General features: G+C 50.6%; 1 protein-coding gene across 1 annotated transcript in view; it reads left to right on the top strand.

The window, feature by feature from the left end:
• The first annotated feature begins 375 nt into the window (after positions 1–375).
• Positions 376–20659, top strand: part of rnf24 (ring finger protein 24) — a 224492-nt gene continuing 204208 nt past the window's right edge. The window contains exon 1 of the mRNA XM_072497632.1: positions 376–890. The gene's annotated coding sequence lies outside the window, so the exon portion shown is untranslated. The remainder of the gene's footprint in view (positions 891–20659) is intronic.

The following is a 20659-nucleotide window of genomic DNA, read 5'->3' as shown; positions in this document are numbered from 1 at the left end:
GCGAATGGAGCACGCGGTGTCCAGGGGCACCAACGAAGCTTCCCGTGTCTGCTGGGCACCGCAGGAACCAGCGTGCTTTGTTGGGCCATTTAATCACATTTTTGGTGTTTTAAATTTGATTTGTGATTCGCTTTAGTTCATGGCCCCTTTTTACTTTGCACCTTGGTTCGTTTGCTTCAGTTGAAACGTTTTCCAGAAAAATAGATGTGAACCCGGGCAGCAGGCCACGAGTTCACGGAAGGACATGGAATAAATCAGCAGGGTTAATGACAAAATCTCTTCCCACAAGCGCTGTGGGTGTGATCCGTCGTGGGGTGTGAGGGAATGTTAACCTATAAATCCGTGCCCATTTTTTTCTCCCCTCAGCCACACAGAGCATTCCTGTTTGCTGACGATGGTGTCTCCGGCTGGAGTGCCGAGCAGCAGAGAGCAGCCAGGCGGGCTGGTGAAAGTCTTCCTCAGGACCGGAGGGAGCGAGCGAGCTTTCCCACCCAGACCTCCCCCTTCGCCCAGTGCACACAGATATTAATCAGGAGAGGCGGGGAAGGGAAACACATACACCACACACACACACAGGGGGAAAAAAACCTCGCTTAAACCCCAGGAGCACAACTTAAAAAAAAAATTATTTAAAAAAAAGGTGCGGATTCAAAATGTAAAATTCAGACGAAAGCTTTGAACAGCAGCAGCGCGCTTCCCCTCTCACTGACTCTATGTCAATGGCTAGAACCGGTCTGGCTGCCTCTTCTCACTGTTAACCCACCTCAGAGGGGAGTCAGAGCTACTGCTGCACATTTTGCAAAGCACATTTCTATTAGAGCAAACAAAAAACCCACTGCAAACAGGATCGATTTGTTTTTGCTGTAAGGACACAGACCAGTGGCTACTCGGTGAGTTTTCAGTTTTATTTGTTTTTATTTTAACAAAGGAAGCTGCATTTTTTTTTACAGAAACAACGTTGACGGTCAGTGGTTGAAATAAATGTGTTATTTTCTCTTTTTATTTCTCGCTCGTGCCGGTGATTATTTTATTCAATGACGGTGGAAACAGCCCAGGGGACAATCCTCCCCCAGCTCCCTATGCAAAATTATTCCAGCGATTTGTTATTCATTAAATATTTTTTTTAAATCGCCCTTTAAAAGAAAATACTTTTTAATGCTCCCTTTGACAATGATTGTAAAATGCGCATTCTTTATTATTCAAATCCATTTGAGTTTTATTGTTCTACACGGAATCCTTTGGGAAGAGGGGGAGAATAAGTCTTTGCAAACCTGGGGGTTCATGCCTCCCTCCCCAGTCCATGTGAACCGGGACAAATGAATTAGTCACATAGGATGAGGCACCGTGGGGTCCTGGTTATTCCCCATTTAATTAAGCTGGGGATACTCTGTAAATGAAAGGGAGTTGTTCCCTGATTTATTCTTTACCACGCGTGCTGCATGGAGATTTCTTTTGATTAAAAAAAAGGTTGAGAGGGAGAGCAGATTACGTGGAGTAGACAGAAAGAGACAGACCCCACTCCAGCCCATTCATACACCGCAGCGTCCCTGACCCGATCCATTGGTTTGACGCCGGGGTAAATGCTGCTCGATCTCGACATTCACTGCAACTTCTGTGCACCTCCCACTCCCGCGCCAATCCGCAATCCAGTAACGATTGCAAAATCAGGCTGTGCAGGAGGGTAGACTCGTGGTTTTGCTGTGGTTAGGTTTCTGGAAGTGTTTGGAAACAGTGGCTGAAGGCTGATGCTCTTTGTGTGTGTGTGTGCTCTGAGGTTCTTAACAGCCACTTGGTAGACCGTGAAACCGACTCCTTCACAATCCTCTCTATACAGACGGGCGCATATTTGAAATCACTTTTTCCAGAGTGCAGAAGGTCCTCCTCAGAGCCGGACAAGGCTCCTCTGTGGCCCCTTGCGCAGTTTTAAAAAAAAAACCTGTGTTCCTCTGAAACCACTTGGCGGCAACTGATAGTATTGTCGATCCCTCAGAGGAGAAACGTATGCACTTGACCGCCCTGAGTAAATGTCTGTCCCTTTTGGTCACCAGTCTGCAGCACAAGTGAGGCTCTCTGCAGGGTTTTGATCTAGTTGGGTGCGGGACATGTGTAGTTTTGGCTGCAGTTCCGCCTCTTGGATGTGTGGCTCAGCTGGGGACATGTGCCTCAAAGGACCTTAAATCCCCACTGCGGATTTGCACACGCGGTTGGCACTCTAGTGCAGTACTGAGGGAGTTGCTGCACTGTCAGAGGTATCTTGCAGATGAGCCTGAAAACCGGGGCCCTCTGCCCTGCTGGAGAGATTACTGGGTGCTTTCACCAATATTCTCAGCAGGCAGCACAGTGACACTGCTTCTTGTCACAGCACCAGGGATCCGGGTTCAATTCTAGTCTTGGGTTAGGAGTTTGCACTTTCTCCCTGTGTCTGGATTTCCTCCTGGTTGGATTGGATTGGATTTGTTTATTATCACGTGTACCGAAGTACAGTGAAAAGTATTTTTCTGCGAGTTGCTCAACAGATCATTAAGTACATGAGAAGAAAAGGGAATAAAAGAAAATACATAATAGGGCAACACAACATATACAATGGGCGGGATTCTCCGACCCCCCGCCGGGTCGGAGAATCGGCGGGGGCTGGCGTGAATCCCGCCCCTGCCGGTTGCCGAATTCTCCGGCACCGGATATTTGGCAGGGGCGGGAATCGCGCCGCGCCGGTTGGCCCCCCCCCCACCCCCCCCCCCCCGGCGATTCTCCGGCCCAGATGGGCCGAAGTCCCGCTGCTCGAATGCCTGTCCCGCCGGCGTGGATTAAACCACCTCTCTTACCGGCGGGACAAGGCTGCACGGGTGGGCTCCGGGGTCCTGGGGGGGGGGGGGACGCGGGGCGATCTGGCCCCGGGGGGTGCCCCCACGGTGGCCTGGCCCGCGATCGGGGCCCACCGATCCGTGGGCGGGCCTGTGCCGTGGGGACACTCTTTTCCTTCCGCCTTCGCCATGGTCTCCACCATGGCGGAGGTGGAAGAGACCCCCTCCACTGCGCATGCGCGGGGATGCCGTGAGCAGCCGCTGACGCTCCTGCGCATGCGCCACCCTGCAAAGTCATTTCCGCGCCAGCTGGCGGGGCACCAAAGGCCTTTCCCGCCAGCTAGCGGGGCGGAAATCAGTCCGGCGCGGGCCTAGCCCCTCAAGGTTAGGGCTCGGCCGCTCAAGGTGCAGAGGATTCCGGACCTTTGGGGCGGCGCGATGCCGGACTGATTCGCGCCGTGTTTGGCGCCGGTCAGCGGACATTGCGCCGATTGCGGAGAATTCTGCCCAATGTAACTACATAAGCACTGGCATCGGATGAAGCATACAGGGTGTAGTGTTAATGAGGTCAGTCCATAAGAGGGTCATTTTGGAGTCTGGTGACAGCGGGGAAGAAGCTGTTTTTGAGTCTGTTTGTGCGTGTTCTCAGACTTCTGTATCTCCTGCCCGATGGAAGAAGTTGGGAGAGTGAGTAAGCCGGGTGGGAGGGATCTTTGATTATGCTGCCCGCTTTCCCCAGGCAGCGGGAAGTGTAGATGGATCAATGGATGGGAGGCAGGTTCGTGTGATGGACTGGGTGGTGTTCACGACTCTCTGAAGTTTCTTGCGGTCCTGGGCCGAGCAGTTGCCATACCAGGCTGTGATGCAGCCCGACAGGATGCTTTCTATGGTGCATCTGTAAAAGCTGGTAAGGGTTAATGTGGACATGCCGAATTTCCTTAGTTTCCCGAGGAAGTATAGGCGCTGTTGTGCTTTCTTGGTGGCAGCGTCGACGTGGGTGGACCAGGACAGATTTTTGGAGATGTGCACCCCTAGGAATTTGAAACTGCTAACCATCTCCACCTCGGCCCTGTTGATGCTGACAGGGGTGTGTACAGTACTTTGCTTCCTGAAGTCAATGACCAGCTCTTTAGTTTTGCTGGCATTGAGGGAGAGATTGTTGTCGCTGCACCACTCCACTCGATTCTCTATCTCCCTCCTGTATTCAGACTCGTCGTTATTCGAGGTCCGGCCCACTATGGTCGTATTGTCAGCAAACTTGTAGATGGAGTTGGAACCAAGTTTTGCCACGCAGTCGTGTGTGTACAGGGAGTAGAGTAGGGGGCTAAGTACGCAGCCTTGCGGGGCGCCGGTGTTGAGGACTATTGTGGAGGAGGTGTTGTTGTTCATTCTTACTGATTGTGGTCTGTTGGTCAGAAAATCAAGGATCCAGTTACAGAGTGGGGAGCCAAATCCTAGGTTTAGGAGCTTTGATATGAACTTGGCTGGGATTATGGTGTTGAAGGCGGAGCTGTAGTCAATAAATAGGAGTCTGATGTAGGAGTCCTTGTTTTTTTTTTAAGATATATTTTATTAAAGTTTTTCGATCAAACAAAAATTTCCCATTTTACAACTTTGTAATAATATATACATTGATCGTTTTTAAAATAAATATTATATGCTAACTAACGGCAACTGCCAACAACAAAATAAGAAACAACAGAAATAGTAACTAAAATAGTAATTTCGTAACATCGAATATAAATAACTAATATAAAACCCCTGAGGACCCAAATGAGCCCTCCCCCCCACCCCCCCGGGTTGCTGCTGCTACTTTTCCTATTTTCCCTTATCGCTCTGCGAGATAGTCGAGGAACGGTTGCCACCGCCTGGTGAACCCTTGAGCCGAACCTCTTAGTGCGTACTTTATCCGCTCCAATTTTATGAACCCTGCCATGTCGTTTATCCAGGCCTCCACGCCCGCGGGTTTAGCTTCTTTCCACATAAGTAGAATCCTTCGCCGGGCTACTAGGGACGCAAAGGCCAAAACATCGGCCTCTTTCGCCTCCTGCACTCCCGGCTCATCTGCAACCCCAAATATAGCCAACCCCCAGCCTGGTTCGACCCGGACCCCCGCCACCTTTGAAATCACCTTTGCCACACCCACCCAGAACCCATGCAATACCGGCCATGACCAAAACATGTGGGTGTGGTTCGCCGGGCTTCCCGCGCATCTCCCGCACCCATCCTCCACTCCAAAAACTCTGCTCAGCCTTGCTCCAGTCATATGCGCCCTGTGTAGAACCTTGAATTGTATCAGGCTGAGCCTGGCACACGAGGACGAAGAGTTTACCCTTCTCAGGGCATCTGCCCACAGCCCCTCCTCAATCTCTTCCCCCAGCTCCTCCTCCCATTTTCCCTCCCGCTCCTCTACCATCGTCTCCCCCTCGTCTCTCATTTCCCTATATATATCTGACACCCTACCATCACCCACCCATGCCCCCGAAATCACTCTGTCCTGGATCTCTTGCGCCGGGAGCTGCGGAAATTCCCTCACCTGTTGCCTCACAAATGCCCTCACTTGCATATAGCGAAATGCATTCCCAGATGGCAACCCATATTTTTCTGTCAGTGCTCCCAGACTCGCGAACGTCCCGTCTAAGAACAAGTCCTTCAATTTCACAATTCCTACTCTCTGCCAAGATTTAAATCCCCCATCTATCCTTCCTGGGATGAACCTATGGTTGTTCCTTATCGGGGACCACACTGAGGCACCCGTCACTCCCTTATGTCGTCTCCACTGCCCCCAAATTTTCAGAGTTGCCACCACTAATGGGTTTGTGGTGTATTTTTTCGGGGAGAGCGGTAACGGCGCCATTGCCAGTGCTTTTAGACTAGTTCCCCTACAGGACGCCATCTCCAATCTTTTCCACGCCGCTCCTTCCCCTTCCCTCATCCACTTACATATCATTGACACATTGACGGCCCAATAATAATCACTTAGACTCGGCAGTGCCAGTCCCCCTCTGTCCCTACTGCGCTGCAGGAACCCCCTCTTTACTCTTGGGGTCTTTCCAGCCCACACAAAGCTCATAATACTCTTGTCCACCTTCTTAAAAAAGGCCTTTGTAATCAGTACAGGGAGGCACTGGAACACAAAAGGAAACCTCGGAAGGACCACCATTTTAACCGCCTGCACCTTGCCCGCCAATGACAGGGGCGCCATGTCCCACCTCCTAAAGACCTCTTCCATCTGCTCTACCAGTCGTGCCAAGTTAAGCTTATGCAAGGTTCCCCAGTTCCTGGCCACCTGGATCCCTAAATACCGGAAATCCCTTGTTACCCTCCTCAACGGTAAATCGTCTATTCCCCTGCCCTGTTCCCCGGGGTGTGTCACAAACAGTTCACTCTTCCCCATATTCAATTTATGTCCTGAAAATTCTCCAAACTCCCTGAGTGTCTGCATTATCTCAGGCATCCCCTCCACTGGGTCCGCGATATACAACAACAAATCATCCGCGTATAATGACACCCGATGCTCTTCTCCTCTAAGTACCCCCCTCCACTTCCTAGAGCCCCTCAGCGCTATGGCCAGTGGCTCAATTGCCAATGCAAACAGGAACGGGGACATCCCTGTCTTGTACCCCTATATAGTCGGAAGTGGTCAGATCGTTGCCTATTTGTAATCACACTTGCCACCGGGGCCCTGTACAGGAGCTGAACCCATCTAATGAACCCCTCTCCAAATCCAAATCTCCTCAGTACTTCCCACAGGTAGTCCCACTCCACTCTATAAAATGCTTTCTCTGCATCCATCGCCACCACTATCTCCGCCTCCCCCTCCGGTGGGGGCATCATCATCACCCCCAGCAGCCTCCGTATATTAGCATTCAATTGCCTCCCTTTAACAAACCCTGTTTGATCATCATGCACCACCCCAGGGACACAGTCCTCTATCCTCGTCGCCATCACCTTGGCCAAAAGCTTGGCATCTACGTTCAAGAGGGAAATAGGCCTGTATGACCCGCACTGCAGCGGGTCCTTGTCTCTTTTCAGGATCAGCGATATCGTCGCCTCCGACATCGTCGGGGGTAGTGTCCCCCTTTCCCTAGCCTCATTAAAGGTTCTCGTCAGAAGTGGGGCCAGCAGGTCCACGTATTTCCTATAGAACTCCACCGGGAACCCATCCAGTCCCGGAGCCTTCCCTGCCTGCATGTTCCCAATTCCTTTTACCACCTCCTCCACCTCAATCTGCACTCCCAGTCCTGTCATCTCCTGTTCCTCAACCTTCGGGAACTCCAGCTGGTCCAGGAAACACATCATTCCCTCTTTCCCTTCCGGGGGTTGAGCCTGATATAGCCTCTCGTAAAATACCTTAAACACCCCGTTCACTCTCTCCGCTCCCCGTTCCATCTTTCCCTCCTCGTCTCTAACCCCTCCGATCTCTCTCGCCGCCCCCCTCTTCCTAAGTTGTTGGGCCAGCAGCCGGCTCGCCTTCTCTCCATATTCATACTGCACTCCCTGTGCCTTCCTCCATTGTGCCTCTGCCTTACCCGTGGTCAACAAGTCAAAGTCCGTGTGCAATCTCCGTCTTTCCCTGTATAGCCCTTCATCTGGAGCCTCCGCATATTGCCTATCCACCCTCAAAATCTCCCTCAACAATCTCTCCCTTTCTTTACCTGCTTGTTTCCCCTTATGGGCCCTTATGGAGATCAGCTCCCCTCTAACCACTGCCTTCAACGCCTCCCAGACCACTCCCACCTGGACCTCTCCATCATCATTAATCTCTAGGTACCTTTCAATACATCCCCTCACCCTTACACATACCCCCTCGTTCGCCAACAGTCCCATATCTAATCTCCAGAGTGGGCGCTGCTCCTTTTCCTCTCCTACTTCCAGATCTACCCAATGTGGGGCATGATCTGAAATGGCTATAGCCGAATACTCCGTCCCTGCCACCTTCGGGATCAGCGCCCTTCCCAGGACAAAGAAGTCTATCCGGGAGTACACTTTGTGGACATGGGAGAAGAAGGAAAACTCTTTACTCCTTGGCCTAGTAAATCTCCAGGGATCTACTCCTCCCATCTGCTCAATAAAGCCCTTAAGCACCTTGGCCGCTGCCGGCCTCCTCCCGGTCCTAGATCTGGACTGGTTCAGCCCTGGGTCCAGCACCGTGTTGAAGTCCTCCCCCCCCCACTACCAACTTTCCCATCTCCAGGTCCGGGATGCGCCCCAACATACGCTTCATAAAGTTCGCATCATCCCAGTTCGGGGCATGTACATTCACCAGCACCACCGCCTCTCCATGGAATCTGCCACTCACCATCACGTATCAACCCCCACTGTCCGCCACTATGGTCTTCGCCTCAAACAATACCCGTTTCCCCACCAGTATTGCCACCCCTCTATTTTTCGCATCCAAGCCCGAATGGAATACCTGTCCCACCCATCCTTTTCCTAATCTGACCTGATCCGCCAGTTTCAGGTGCGTCTCCTGAAGCATGACCACGTCTGCCTTTAGCTTCTTTAGGTGCGCTCGTACCCTTGCACTCTTAATCGGTCCATTCAACCCTCTCACGTTCCACGTGATCAACCGGGTTGGGGGGCTCTTTACCCCCCCCCCCCCCCCCCTCGTCGACTAGCCATCCCCTTTTTTAGACCAGCTCCTCACCCGGTTCCCACGCACCCGCTTATCCCCCCGACGGCGCCCTCCCATCCCTCCCATCCCATCCCGTAACAGCTCCCCCTTCCCCCTAGCAGCAGCAACCCAGTTAACCCCCCCCCCCCCCCCCATAGATCCCTCTCTAGCTTAGTTGCTCCCCCATATTGCTTCCGGAAGTCAGCAAACTCTGGCTGACCTCGGCTTCCCCCGTTTATCCTTAGCCTCCCATTATGTGAGGCCCCCTCCTTCCTGCGCCCCCTTTTCCCGCCACAATTTCCATAGCACGGGAACAAAGCCCGTGCTTCCCTCTCGGCCCCGCCCCTGATGGCGCAGCTCCCTCTCTCCTTCCCCCTCCCCTTCCCCTCCGGTACCCACATTTCTTCGTGTCCCCCCCTTCGAGGGGAAAGAAAATTTTCCCCCATCTGATTCACAGTCCCTTACCACCACCTCACTACTTCATTTGAAACACTCTTTCTCCAATCTAGTCCAACTTCTCCTCTTCAATAAATGTCCACGCCTCTTCTGCCATCTCGAAGTAGTGGTGTTTACCCTGGTATGTAACCCACAGTCTTGCCGGCTGCAACATTCCGAACTTCACTTTCCTCTTGTGGAGCACCGCCTTGGCCCGATTGAAACTCGCCCTCCTTCTCGCCACCTCCGCACTCCAATCCTGATACACGCGGATCACCGCATTCTCCCACCTGCTGCTCCGTGTCTTTTTCGCCCATCTCAGGACCATCTCCCTGTCCTTGTAGCGGTGGCACCTCACCACTATTGCTCGAGATATTTCTCCTGCCTTTGGTCTTCTCACGAGGACTCGATACGCTCCCTCCACTTCCAGGGGGCCCGTCGGGGCCTCAGCTCCCATTAAGATATGAAGCATCGTGCTCACATACGCCCCAACGTCGGCTCCCTCTGCCCCTTCGGGAAGACCCAAGATTCTTAAGTTCTTCCTCCTCGAGCTATTTTCCAGGGCTTCCAGTCTCTCCATACACCTCTTATGTAGCGCCTCATGCATCTCCGTCTTCACCACCAAGCCCTGTATCTCGTCCTCATTCTCGGCAGCTTTTGCCTTCACTCCACGGAGCTCCATCTCTTGGGTCTTCTGCGCCTCCTTTAACCCCTCAATCGCCTGCAGCATCGGCGCCAGCACCTCCTTCTTGAGCTCCTCCACACATCGCCGGAGGAACTCCTGCTGTTCCAGGCCCCATACCAACTGGCCTCCCTCCACCGCCATCTTGCTTCTCACTTCCCTTCTTTGCCACTGCTCCAGAGGATCCTCTGTAATCTGGCCACTATTGTCTCTTCTGTCCATTCGCATCCGGGGGGACTCCCTTCTATGTCGCCTCACAGTGGGTTTAGCCTTCGAAAATTGCCGTTGGGGCTCCCGATAAGAGCCCAAAGGTCCGTTAAAACGGGAGGTGCCAAAACGTGCGACTTAGCTGGTCATCGCCGCACCCGGAAGTCGTAGGAGTCCTTGTTTTCGAGATGCTCTAGGGATGAGTGTAGGGCCAGGGAAATGGTGTCTGATGTGGACCGGTTGCAGCGGTATGCGAATTGCAGTGGATCAAGGCGTTCTGGGAGTATGGAGGTGATGCACTTCATGATCAACCTCTCGAAGCACTTCATTACGACTGGAGTCAGGGCCACTGGTCGGTAGTCATTGAGGCACGTTGCCTGGTTCTTCTTTGGTACCGGTATGATGGTGGTCTTCGTGAAGCAGGTGGGGACCTCGGAGTGGAGTAGGGACAGGTTAAAGATGTCTGCGAATACCTCTGCCAGCTGGTCCGCGCAGGCTCTGAGTGCACGACCAGGGATCCCGTCCGGGCCCGTCGCCTTCCGAGGGTTCACTTTCAGGAAGGCCAATCTGACTTCGGAAGCTGTGATGGTGGGTATGGGTGAATTATGGGCTGCTGGGGCACTCAACAGCGGATTGTTGGTTACCTGCTCGAACCGAGCATAGAATGCATTGAGTTCATCGGGGTGCGCTGCTGCCGGAGATACTGGGCGTCATTCTCCGACCCCCCGCCGGGTCGGAGAATGGCCGTTGGCCGCCGTGAATCCCGCCCCCGCCCCCGCCGAAGTCTCCGCTCCCGGAGATTGGGCGGGGGCGGGAATCCAGCCACGCCGGTTGGCGGGACCCCCCCGCTGGATTCTCCGGCCCGGATGGGCCGAAGTCCCGCCCAGGAATTGCCTGTCCCGCCGACGTAAATCAAACCTGGTATTTACCGGCGGGACCAGGCAGCGTGGGCGGGCTCCGGGGTCCTGGGGGGGGGCGCGGGGCGATCTGACCCCGGGGGGTGCCCCCACGGTGGCCTGGCCCGCGATCGGGGCCCACCGATCCGCGGGCGGGCCTGTGCCGTGGGGGCACTCTTTCCCTTCCGCCTCCGCTACGGCCTCCACCATGGCGGAGGCGGAAGAGACTCTCCCCACTGCGCATGCGCGGGAAACTTTCGGCGGCCGCTGACGCTCCCGCGCATGCGCGGGGAAACTGACAGCGGCCGCTGACGCTCCCGCGCATGCGCCGCATTTCCGCGCCAGCTGGCGGGGCAACAAACGCCATTTCCGCCAGCTGGCGGGGCGGAAATCCCTCCGGCGTCGGCCTAGCCCCTCAATGTTGGGGCTAGGCCGCCAAAGATGCGGAGACTTCCGCACCTTTTTGCCGGCGCGATGCCCGTCTGATTTGCGCCGGCTTTGGCGCCAGTCAGCGGGCATCCCGCCGTTGGGGGAGAATTTCGCCCACTGTTCGGCTTCGCTTTGTAGCCCGTTATGTTGTTTAGTCCTTGCCACAACCGCCGAGATTCTGTCTGTGACTCTAGCTTGGTTTGATATTCATTCTTGGCATCTCTGATGGCTTTGCGGAGGTCGTACCTGGATTTCTTGTATCGGTCAGGGTCGTCTGCCTTGAACGCCTCAGATCTGTCCTTCAGTAGGGAGTCAATCTCGCAATTGAGCCATGGTTTCCGGTTGGGGAACGCACGTACTGCTTTCTTTGGCACGCAGTCGTCCACACGTTTGCTGATAAGGTCTGTGACGGTGGTGGCATACTCATTTAAGTTGGTCGCTGAGTTCTTAAATATGGACCAGTCCACTGTCTCTAAGCAGTCACGTAAGAGCTCTTCTGTCTCCTCGGACCAGCACTGCACAACCTTCTTAGCTGGATTCTCTCACTTGAGTTTCTGCTTGTATGCCGGGAGAAGGCGTACCGTCTTATGGTCTGATTTCCCAAAGTGCGGCAGGTGCTCCGGTTTCCTCTCACAGTCCACAGATGTGCAGGTTAGGTGGGTGGATTGCCCATGCAAAATTGCCGCTTAGTGTCCAGGGATGTGTAGGTTAGGCTACGGGGTTATTGGGATAGAGTGGGCAAGTGCTCTTTCAGAGGGTCGGTGCATTCTTGATGGGTCGAATGGCCTCCTTCTACACGGTGGCAATTCTGTGATTCTATTCGATGAAACTAAGCTGCTCATTTGTTTGTGGGGCCTTGCTTGATGCCAATTGGCTGATATAGTTGCTGGCATACAACAGCGACTGCACTTCAGAAGTAACTATTGTTTATGAAATGCTTTGGGATGTCTGGAAAATGCAATAAGGTGCGAAGAAAATGCCCCTCATATGGACTGATCTGATCTCTTCACACATCTTCTCTGCTGAGTAGTATAGCACTACTGTATCCTTCACCTGATGTTTGTGTCTATGTGTTTACATTGGGTATTCATGTATGCCCTATTTTTTTTCTCATGTACGGAATGATCTGTCTGGACTGTACGCAGAACAACACTTCACTGTACCTCGGTACACGTGACAATAAAACAAATTTACATCCAAATTTCTTGCAACTTTCTTGCTGGGGTTTATAACCACCAGTGGTGCGTTTCAGCTAATATTTTTGATCTGTCCTGTCAGAGGACTCAGTTATGTAACAAAGAAGAACTTGAACTCCAGCTTTGTCTTTTCTCTCTAAAGGCTAATGTAGATAAAAAGGCAGCAATTATGATTTTATATCCAGGTCTCTTAAGTCAGAAAGTTGCATTTGGAGTATTGGAGTAGTGTCACTGATGTTTTTGTGAATTGTCATGACAACAGGTCATCATGGTCCCAAATTACATATGGACATATTGAACTTTTAAGTAAAATGTGTTTTAAAAAAAAAAAGATCATCCAGGTAAACACTGGCTGAGATTGTAATTTAAACCACTTGCCGGAACTCCGATGTGAATTACGTTTGACCAGCTAGTCCAGGGAGAACGGAATGTTACACCTTTTACAGGCACACTTCAAAGGAAGAGAGGGAATGCAAAACCTGAAATGAGAGCGAGAAGCGGAGAGAGTTAAAATAGCGGGGGAAGGGCGAGCAGCTTGAGAGCGAGAAAGAGCTCGGGGAGAGGCCGATCCGGCCGATTAATACAGCGGGGAAAAGGGAGAGCCAACTGCCGGCAAATGGGATTAGATAGGCAGGTCAGGTGTTTTTCATGCTCGGTGCAGACTTGATGGGCCAAATGGCCTCTTCTGCACTGTGAATCTGTGAGAGCTGATTCGGAGCATGGAACAGCGTGAAGAGAGGCCCACCCAGCCAGTCAAAATAGCAGGGGAATGGAGAATTGATTCAGAGCGAGTAAACAGCATGGAGAGCGGCACATCCAGCCACTTAAAACAGCGGAGGGAGGGGAGGAACTCGCCATAAACAGATTGGAAAAAACAAAGAGTGCCATCACAGGAAAACGGAAGTTCATTGGTTAGTTAGTAACTGCTAATTTGAATGACCTATTCTACCGTGGGTCAGCACGGTAGCACAAGTGGATAGCACTGTGGCTTCACAGCGCCAGGGTCCCAGGTTCAATTCCCCGCTGGGTCACTGTCTGTGCGGAGGCTGCACGTTCCCCCCGTGTCTGCGTGGGTTTCCTCCGGGTACTCCGGTTTCCTCCCACAGTCCAAAGACGTGCAGCTTAGGTGGATTGGCCATGATAAATTGCCCTTAGTGTCCAAAAAGGTTAGGAGGGGTTATTGGGTTACGGGGATAGGGTAGAAGTGAAGGCTTCAGTGTGAAGGTGCAGACTCGATGGGCCGAATGGCCTCCTTCTGCACTGTATGTTCTATGTTCTAAATTGCTAAAGGTAAAAAGAGAAATATTTTACAGATTAGAAAGACTAAAGTTTAGTCAGAAATGTAAATAACAAATAAAAAACAAATAAAATAAAATAGAGATGCCGGACCAGGTGATGTGTTTTACTTGCATGATGTGGAAGCTGGTGGCCCCATTGTAGTTCCTAGTGAACACATCTGCAGTAAGTGTTGGTTACTCAAGGAACTTTAGCTCAGAGTTGATGAGCTGGGGTATGCTTCAGATGCTGCAACACATCCGGGAGGTGGAGAGTTACCTGGAGGCTGTGTTTCAGGAGACAGTCACACCCCTTAGATTAATTACCTTGAATATGGCCAGGGACAGGAGAGCGTGACTATGAATGAGGCAGATAGAGGGATTCAGGGAGTAGATTTTCAGGAGCCTCAGCCCTTGTCCTTATCCAACAGATTTGAGATTCTTGCTCCATGTGTGGATGAGATAGGGGACTGTAGGGAGGATGAACAAACTGACCACAGCATCCTGGTACAGGCAGCCATTCAAGTCGGGGGGGGGGAGGGCGGGGGGGGGGGGGGGGGGGGGAGGGAGAGAAGAGAAATGTAGTCGGGATAGTATAGTTAGGGGCATAGATCAGGTTCTCTGTGGCCAACATCGACAGTCCCGAAGGTTGTGTTGCCTACCTGGTGCCAGGGTTCGAGATATCTCATCTGAGCCGCAGAAAAACTTGGAGTGGGAGGGGAAAGATCCAGTTGTCATGGTTCATGAGGTACCAATGATGGAGAGGAAAGGTCAGTTGCATGGAAATTAGAAAATCCAAGTTAATGGAAAGGTAGGAATGCAAATTAGTGAGACTAATTGTTACCAGAAAATAAAAGAAAGAGACAACATATGAACGTCGTATTGCACAAAAGAATCGAACAAGAGTCGGGAAATTTGACACTAGAACACACTTAAAGATTTTGTATTTGAATGCACGAAGCATTCGGAATATAATTACTGAGTTAACAGCACAAATAGAAATAAAGGGGTATGATTTGGTAGTGATTACTGAGACATAGTTACAAGGAGACCAGGGGCGGGATTCTCCCCTACCCGGCGGGGTGGGGGATTACAGCGTAATGGAGTGGCGGGAACCACTCTGGCGTCGGGCCGCCCCAAAGGTGCGGAATTCTCTGCACCTTTAGGGACTAAATCCTCACCTTGAGGGGCTAGGCCCGCGCCGGAGTGCTTTCCTCTCCACCGGCTGGTGGGAAAGGCCTTTGGCACCACGCCAGCCAGCGCTGAAAGGACTTCGCCGGGTGACGCATGCGCAGGAGCGTCAGCGGCCGCTCACGGCATCCCCGCGCATGCGCAGGGGTGGGGGTCTCTTCCGCCTCCACCATAGTGAAGACCATGGCGAAGGCGGAAGAAAAAGAGTGTCCCCACGTCACAGGCCCGCCGGCCGATCGGTGGGCCCCGATCGTGGGCCAGGCCACCGTGGGGGCACACACCAGGGCCAGATCGCCCCGCGCCCCGCCCCCCCCAGGACCCCGGAGCCCGCCCGCGCTGCCTGCTCCCGCCGTTCAAAATGTGGTTGAATCCACGGCAGCTGGCGAGGGTTGACAGCGGCGGGACTTCGGCCCATCGCGGGCCGGAGAATCGCCGGGGTTGGGCCCGCCGACCGGTGCGGCGCGATTCCCGCCCCCGCCGATTCTCTGGTGGCGGAGAATTCGGGACACACGGGGGCGGGATTCACGGCAGCCCCCGGCGATTCTCCGACCCGGCGGGGCGTCGGAGAATCGCGCTACAGGCCTGGGAGTTTAATATCTAAGGGTACTCAGTATTTCGCAAGGGTAGGCAGGAAGGGTAAAGAGGTGGCGTAGCTTTGTAAGTAAAGGAAGGGGGGATCAGTGCTGTACTGAGAAATTATATTGACACTGGAGATCAAGGAGTAAAATCAATCTGGGTAGAAATAAGAAATTTCAAAGGAAAGAAGTCCCTGGTGAGAGTAATGCAGAGGTCCCCAAACAGTCGTTCCGCAGCAGGGCACAGTATAAACCTGGAAATACTGGGAGCTTTTATAATAATCTTTATTGTCATAAGTAGGCTTACATTAACACTGCAATGCAGTTATTAAGAAATGCACAGCAATAACCATGGGTGATTTTAATATGCATATAGACTGGATTAATCAAGGGTATGGTAGCCTCGAGGGAGAGTTCATTGAATGTATTAAAGACTGTTTGTTGGAGCAATATGTTGTGGAACCATTAGGGAGCAGGACACTCTGGATTTGTTTCGGGTAATGAGGAAGGATTAATTAATGATCTGATAGTTAAGGATCCTCAAGGGAAAATTGATCGTAGCATGCTAAAATTTCAAATTCAGTTTGGGGGCAAGAAACTGGAGTCCCACACTCGCATTCTGCAATTAAACAATGGAATTACGTCAGCATGTAGACAGATGTGGTCCTAGTGGACTGGGCAAGAAGACTAAAAGGTAGGGCAGTTTAGCATAGAATTTACAGTGCAGAAGGAGGCCATTCGGCCCATCGAGTCTGCACAGGCTCTTGGAAAGAGCACCCTACCCAAGGTCAACACCTCCACCCTATCCCCATAACCCAGTAACCCCACCCAACACTAAGGGCAATTTTGGACACTAAGGGCAATTTATCATGACCAATCCACCTAACCTGCACATCTTTGGATTGTGGGAGGAAACCGGAGCACCCAGAGGAAACCCACGCACACACGGGGAGGACGTGCAGACTCCGCACAGACAGTGACCCAAGCCGGAATCGAACCTGGGACCCTGGAGCTGAGAAGCAATTGTGCTATCCACAATGCTACCGTGCTGCTCAAATCAGTCTAAGTAGTATACTTAGTATACGTGCCCAAAACTTTGTTTCTTGGGCGTTAAATCGTGCCCAAGATAAAGACAAAAATTAAAGTATACCATATTACAAAGGCCAGTGGTAGGCTGGAAAATTGGGAAATGTTTAAAGATCAACAAAGGATTACCAAAAAAGTAATAAAAATACCAAAAGTAAATTATTAAAGAAAACTAGCCCAAAATATAAAAAAGGATAGCAAAAGCTTCTGTAAGGATGTAAAAAAGAAGAGAGTAGCTAAAGTGGAGGATGACACTGGTGAGTTAATAGTGGGGAACACAGAAATGGCCGAGACAGTACATCAGTATTTTGCCTCAGTTTTCACAGTGGCAGACACGAGTACTATTCCAATTTTATGAAGGGTAAATTGTGTTTGACTAATTTACTGTAATTCTTCGAAGATGTAAGAAGCCAAGTGGATAATGGGATTCTGTAGCTGTAGTATATCTAGACTTCCAGAATACATTTAATAAGATGCAGCACAGAAGGTTGATACACAGTATAATATCTCGTGGGGTTAGGGGTAATTTATTAGCTTGGATAGAAGACTGGCTACCAAAAGAAGGCAGAGAGTCGGGATAAATGGGTCTTTTCCTGGTTGGCAAGATGTAACTAGTGGGGTATCACAGGCTTCGCTCCTTAGGCCCCAAATATTTACAATCTATATTAATGATTTGGATGCAGAATAGAAGGTACTCTAGCCAAATTTGCAGATGGCACTAAAAAAATAGGTGGGACAGTAAGTTGCAATAAAGAAACAAGTAATTTACAAATGGATAGGTTAGGAGAGTGGGCCAAAATTTGGCAGATGAAGTTTAATGTGGAAAAGTGCGAGGTTATCCATTTTGGTCAGAAAATTAAAGAGGCAACTTATTATCTAAATGGAAATAAACTTCAGAGTGCTTCAATGCAGAGGGATCTGGGTGTCCTGGCGCATGAATCATAGAAAACTAGTATGCAGCTACAGCAGGTAATCTGAAAGGCAAATGGTATTTATTGAGAAGGGAATGGAGTAGAAAAGTGTTGCTACAACTGCACAAGGCACTGGTGAGACCACACCTGGAGTAGTGCGCATAAGTTTGGTCTCCTTATTTGAGGAGGGATGTAGTTGCATTGGAGGAAGTTCAGATGAGGTTCACTAGATTGATTCCAGAGATGAGTGGTTTGTCTTTTCAAGCAAGATTGAGCAGTTTAGATCTGTACTCTCTCAAGTTTAGAAGAATGAGAGGCGATGTAATTGAAGCATACAAGATGATAAAGGGGGTTGACAAAATAGGTGTAGAGAGGATGTTTCCTCTTGTGTGGGGCAATCTAGATTGAGAGGTCATAGTTTTAGGGTAAGGGGTGGCAGATTTAAAACAGAGATGAGGAGAAATGACTTCTCTCAGAGGGTTGTGAATCTGTGGAATTCACTACCCCAGAGTGCGGTGGATGCCGGGACATTGAGTAAATTTAAGGAGGAGGTGGACAATGTTTAGTTAGGAATGGGTGAAGAGTTATGGAAAAGGGGCAGTAAAGTGGAGTTGAGGCCGAGATGGGGCGGCACGGTGGCATAGTGGTTAGCATTGCTGCCTCACAGCACCAGGACCCAGGTTCAATTCTGGCCTTGGGTTTCCTCTGGGTGCTCTAGTTTGCTCCCACAATCCAAAGACGTGCAGGTTAGGTGGGGTTACGGGGCTGGGGAGGGGATAGGGACTAGGCTGGGTGCTTTTTCAGAGTGTCGGTGCAGACCCGATGCGCTGAATGGCCTCCTTCTGCACTGTAGGGATTCTATGATTCCATGAAATGAGATCAGCCATGATCGTATTGAACAGTGGAGCGGGCTCGAGGGGCTGAATTGCCTACACCTGCTCCTAGTTCTTATGTCTGTAGTTTTTATGTTCTTAAACTCGTGTAGAGATAATGGAGACTGATTACCATCTCAATAGAAACCATCTCCTGTGAGTAATATCCCAGACCGTGGTCATGATTTGAGTTGAAAGAAAGCAGTTCTGGGCAAAAGACACGTTTGTGATTTTCCCCTTCCAGGAATACACAAGACAAGGGGTTAAAAGCCAACTGCAACCTTGATCTCTGTGTGCTAATCTGCTGTTCAGGTGTGTGCTGTGAATGTCACCACTGAAGAATATCTACCAGGTATCCCTGCACATGCAGGTAAAAACATGTCTCTCTCCGATTGCTGGAAGCAAGGTACAAATTAGCACACAGCCGAGAAGAAAACAGAGCAACTCTTTTCAGTTAACCTGCAGAACCAAGAATCTCCAAAATAATTGCTCAACTGCCAAAGGCAGTGCTATCGGAATCACCCAACTTAACGGCCGCAACTTTTCACCCTCAACTTCTCATGGACATGCCCAAAACTGATCCATATATCTTTTAAAATTTTATTTTTGGACTCAATTCTCTTTCCTAATCTGTGTGCATGTGCGTTGCATTTTATTATTTCTTATCACCCTTCAGTAACAAATAAACTCATTCTTTCTTTAACTGAAGAAAGTCTGGTTAAATTGTCTCCTTCTGAAATATAAATGCATTTGAATGGGGATAAGATCCGTGAGGGAAGGCATCCTTTTCAAATTAGCCTTATTGCGACCAACCAAGGGGGTTGAATAAAGAAAGGGAGCTGGTCCAGCCCTCCTCAACCTGGGGGCATAACAATTTGGGGTATCTTATCCAGAATCAAAGCCAATTGGGAGACCTCGCTCGGGGACCGGTTGTAGCAAGTGGACATTGTGTTCCATGGTCTGTTCTGAGTAACACAGTTGCACACTGGGCAGCTTTAAATTTTCCATTTGTGTCGTGTGCAGTGTTGGTCTCCTTGTCTAAGGAAGATTGTACTTGCCATAGAGAGAGTACAATAGAGGTTCATCAGACAAATCCCTGGGATTACGGGATTGTTTTATGAGGAGAGTTGGGGGAAACTGGGCCTGTATTCTCCAGCGTTTCGAAGAATGAGAGGTGATCTCACTGAAATTTACAAAACTCTTAAGAGTGTAACAGGGTAGATGTGCATAGGCTGTTTCCCCTGGCTGCTCAGTCCAGAACCGGGGGACACAGTCTCAGAATAAGAGCTAGACCATTTAGTACTGCGATCGGAGGAATTTCTTCACTCAGAGGGTGGTGAATCTTTGGAATTCTCTACCCCAGAGGGCTGTGGAAGATCAGCCATTGAGCAAGTTCAAGACAGATCAATACGTTTCTGGACACTATTGACATCAAGGGATAGTAGTGTTGAGGTAAATGATCAGATGGATTCTAATTGACTGGTGGAACAGACTCGATGGGCTGAAAAGCCTCTTATGTTTCCATGTTCCATTCTGTTCTGGGTATTTGCATCAATGGTTTTGTGTTGCATGTTACATGAAAGACCAGTGTAGCTCGGTTGGCTGGACAGCTGGTTTGTGAGGCAGAGAGAAGCCAACAGCGCGGATTCAATTCCCATACCCGCTGAGGTTATTCATGAAGTCCCCATCTTTCCAACCTTACTCCTTGCCTGAGGTGTGGTGATCTTCAGGTTAAATCACCGGAATTTCCCCCTCAAAGGAGAAAGCAGCTTATGGTGACATTACTTTTTACTGGAAAGACACTGCACTGTAAACAGGTGTACACAGACCATGGAAGGGACACTGTATGCTTTACAAGTATTGTACAGTAGGGTGGTTAGTGGGTTGTGGTCAGCAAAGTTGGTTTTTTGATGGTCACCATTGTTCACTCCCTCCCCGCTGATGTCGGAAATACTGTTCCAGACTGCTGACAGGAGGCCAATCAGAGGCTACCTCAACGATGTAGATCGGATGCTAAATGGAGTTGTAAAGATTAACTTTGAGCACAATTTCATACTAACCGTAGTTACGCAATGTGGTACATGGGGTGCCAGGGGATCAGAGGCAGTTTAAAAATGTAATCATTCAAAATGTTTTAGTAATATAAAGATAATATCAAGATAAAGATAGATAGTTTTTTGAAGAATAAAGGGATTAAGGGTTATGGTGTTCGGGCGGGAAAGTGGAGCTGAGTCCACAAAAGATCAGCCATGATCTCATTGAATGGCGGAGCAGGCTCGAGGGGCCAGATGGCCTACTCCTGCTCTTAGTTCTTATGTTCTTATGTACAATCATAATAATATGGAGTTTGTATGTGTGGAGTTTGTACGTTCTCCCCGGGCCTGCATAGGTTTCCTCCGGGTGCTCCAGTTTCCCCCCATAGTCCAAAGATGTGCAGGTTAGGTGGATTGCCCATGATCAATTGTCCCTTGGTGTCCAAAGGGCCAG

Source organism: Scyliorhinus torazame, chromosome 3, assembly GCF_047496885.1.
Source record: "Scyliorhinus torazame isolate Kashiwa2021f chromosome 3, sScyTor2.1, whole genome shotgun sequence".
NCBI classification, from domain to species: Eukaryota; Metazoa; Chordata; class Chondrichthyes; order Carcharhiniformes; family Scyliorhinidae; genus Scyliorhinus; species Scyliorhinus torazame.
Note: the sequence above shows the minus strand (reverse complement) of the source record. Positions and strands in the feature narration are given on the sequence as shown.